The 3,448-nt window shown below is 47.4% G+C and overlaps 1 protein-coding gene across 6 annotated transcripts in view; it reads right to left on the bottom strand.

Moving 5' to 3' along the window:
- The window catches only part of ARHGAP12 (Rho GTPase activating protein 12), a 137,124-nt gene extending 133,754 nt beyond the window's left edge, over positions 1-3,370 (bottom strand). For all 6 annotated transcript variants that reach the window (XM_012654897.1, XM_012654899.1, XM_012654901.1 and 3 more), the window contains exon 1: positions 3,197-3,370. The gene's annotated coding sequence lies outside the window, so the exon portion shown is untranslated. The remainder of the gene's footprint in view (positions 1-3,196) is intronic.
- Positions 3,371-3,448: the final 78 nt, after the last annotated feature.

Raw genomic sequence — 3,448 nt, 5'->3', positions numbered from 1 at the left:
AACTCCTGAGCTCAAACGATCCACCTGCCTCCGCCTCCCAGAGTGCTAGGATTACAGGCATGAGCCACCGCGCCTGGCCCAGAGTCTCCAAATTAATCACTGCTTACTCAAGAAAGCAAAAGTTGTGAGAGTAGAAAAATATTCACAAACGCACTAATTACTTATAAAACATCCTGTCTCTGACTCTTGCTATCTGTGTGACCTAAGACAAGTCATTTAACCTCTCTGAGCCTCAGTTTTTTCCATCTATGAAATGGAGCTTATTAATAATGCATACCACATATTGGGAAAATTAAATGAGTAAGTATGTGTAAAGCACTTGACATAGTGCCTGGCACATGGCAAGTGCATGAGTTTTAGCTCGTTACAAAAATACTAGTATTATTGCCCTACCAGACCCAAAAAACCCTAGTCTCCATGCTGCCCACCCAAACTACAGTAGTATAAGTCACTAATGATCTAAATCACTGATTCTCAAGCTTTCAGTGAGCAATGGAATCATCTGAAAAGTTTCTTTTTAATAACCTTTTTATTTTAGAAGAGTTTTAAATTTACACAATTACTGCAAAGATAGTACAGAGAAGTCCCATATAGCCTGGACTCAGTTTCCCCTATTATTAACATCTTACATTACCTATTAGTATGGTTCATTTGTCATAGTCAATGAACCAATATTGATACATAATAATGTTCACATCTTATTCAGATTTCCTTAGTTTTTCCCTAATGTCCTTTTTCTGTGCCAGGATCCCATCTAGAATACCACATATACTTTCTGTAGCCATGTCCTGGAGAGCTTTTAAACCACAGATTACTTGGTCCCAGCCCTAGATATTCTAATGACAGTAGGTATGAGGTAGGGGTCCTAAAATTTATATTTCTAACAAGTTCCCAAGATTTGCTGAAGGGGCTAATCTGAAAATACACTTAAAATAGCACAGGTCTCAATTTTAGACTGCAAAACTGCTGTTCAATACAGTAGCCACTAGCCAAATGTGGCTAATGTAAATTGAGATATGCTAGAAATGTAAAATACACATGAGAACTCAAAAACTTTGTCCAATATAAAGACGGTAAAATATCTTACTAATAATTTTCATACTGATTACACATTAAAATATTTTGGATATACTGAGTTAAATAAATTTATTTACTTCATTTTCTCACTTGTTTACTTTTTATAATGTGAGTACTAGAAACTTTAAAATTATATTTCCATTGCACGGCAGCAGTCCGTGGTCTGGGCAGAAGAGGACCCACACAACCTGAAGTACAGGTGATTCCTGTGCTCATTAAAGTCTGAGAAACACTAGATCTTCAACAGGGGAGGGGGGCTTAGTGATAGCAGCATTTGGCAGTTCGGTTCAAATAAAAAACTAATCAATTGCAAAATAAAACTGCAGGATATTCATTAAATCAATGAAGTCAATGAAAGTAACAGAGAAATGCCTGAATCATAGCAAAGCCACTGAGCCACACTCTGACCAGGTAGCCAAAGAGAAAAACCACAAGGATGGTGGCCAACTTGGTTCCTCAAAAGAGGCTGACCTGAAAAGCACAATTCAAAGTACAGCATTGCTATGTGGTACCATTATATCTTTCACACCTGATTCATTCTGCAAAATACTGCGTATCTGCAATTATAACATAAATTGTTAAATACAAAATAAAAGTTTAATTTCACTTTTTTCTCTCGCAATTTACTACAAAAGTGTAATGCCCATTTTCTCAGGTAACAGCACTACTATTGTGACGATTTTACAGATGACCACTATTCAGTTTTATTTTAGTCCATTTAAAAGTTTTATTACCTTTATTATTCTTAGTAATGTCAAAGTACTTAAATGTATAATGTTCACTTTCTACCAGCCTATTAAAAAAAAACCACTGAGCAGATACTTTCTAATTCATCAAAGAAAAGCCAATTAACTACAATGTGCTGTTTTTCTACAGCATCTACGTATTTTCATTTGCACCTCGCAAGTGGTGTACTAGTATAAACCTAAAAACAGGTAAAGTGTTGATGATTATATGTGAACAAATAATCTATACGGGTGGTGGTATTTTAAGATCAATGAATGAGCAATCTTCTCCAACTTCTATGGTTGACAAAATACAAACAGAAATCTAGCAACAAATACGGGGGCGTATACATACATATACACACATACAACGTTACACTTTCATTTATTTATTTTTCCCCAACGGAGAAACATCTTCAGAGCAGTCTGGCTCTTCAGGTGGTCTCGCTTTCACTGCCTGCTCTTAGGCACTGCTACGGGCTCTCAAAGCCCCCGCTCCGAAACGTTGCCACGGCAATTTTAAAACAAAGAGAAAAATAATGCGCCAGGAGCCAGACCGTCTGTTAAGACCAGACAGGTACACAAAGCTGACCCGTTCTGCAACACACCCTCCTAGAGGTCAGGTAAGAAACACTGGATGTGGACAAATAAATACATCTCCAGGCCACTATTTCCTGACTTTTAAGCATGAAAGAGGCGTGGCTAGAGACTGGATACCTTTTAACGCTTTCACTGCCGAATTCCGAGTCTGGATGCAGAACCTGCCTCCACCTGGCCTCCCAAGACGCAGGCCTCGACGGTCGACGACACCGTCCCCAGTGTCACCACAGACCGCACAGCCAAGTGCGCGGTCGGCGTTCAAAGCCTTGCCACACCGGCACTGGGATGGCGCGAGGACTTCCGCTAAGGGCACACTCCAGACGCTCCGCGCGCTGGCGTGTGAGGCCGCCGCGGTGCAGGGCGTGCCTGCTCTTCCGACGGCGGCCGCCCTGCCGACGAGGGCGGTTCGATTCGAGCACTCTGAGGAGACCCCCGGAGAAGCGGAGGGCGCGGACGTGCACCCAGGGGGGCGGGTGCCTGCGAAGCCCGCAGGGAGCAGAAAGCCCCCGTGCGGTCCGCGGCGCGGAGAGGCCCGAGGCTCGGGGGGTCCGCAGCCCACGCGGGCGGGGGGCGGCCCGCGCCGGCCTCTCACGCGCGTCCCGCCGGGGGCGCTGCCCCGCAAAGGAAGTCCGGAAGCGGCGGCAGAGGAGCCGCAACTTCGGGCCATTTAAACCCCCTCGCCTGCGTCAGCCAATGGGTGGCGACGGCCGCCCCGCCCCGCGCCCGACCCCCCAGGCCCGCCGCCCTCTCGGGCGCGGCCGGCCCCAAGCGCCTTTGTGCAGCGCCTCGCCCACCTGCCTCCGTCTGCGGCGACCCGCGCCCTCCTCCTTCCCGAGCGCGGCGGCTTCGCGGCGGGCAGTTTCCCCTTCGCGTCGCACCGCGGCCGCTTGACGCTGAGGCCGGCCCGGAGAGCGCTGCACGGCGGCCCGGCGGCCAGTCCCGCAGGCGGGTCTCCGAGGTAGGGTAAGTTCCCGGGCGCGTCGGCGGGACTGGCGCGGGGGCGGGGCGGACCCACGTGACAGGCGGGGGCGGGGCGGCAGCTCACG

The sequence above is a fragment of the Propithecus coquereli genome, unplaced genomic scaffold (genome assembly GCF_000956105.1).
Source record: "Propithecus coquereli isolate 6110/MARCELLA unplaced genomic scaffold, Pcoq_1.0 Scaffold45, whole genome shotgun sequence".
In the NCBI taxonomy this organism is placed as follows: domain Eukaryota; kingdom Metazoa; phylum Chordata; class Mammalia; order Primates; family Indriidae; genus Propithecus; species Propithecus coquereli.
The sequence above is the reverse complement of the archived record's forward strand: the minus strand, read 5'-3'. Positions and strand labels throughout refer to the sequence as shown.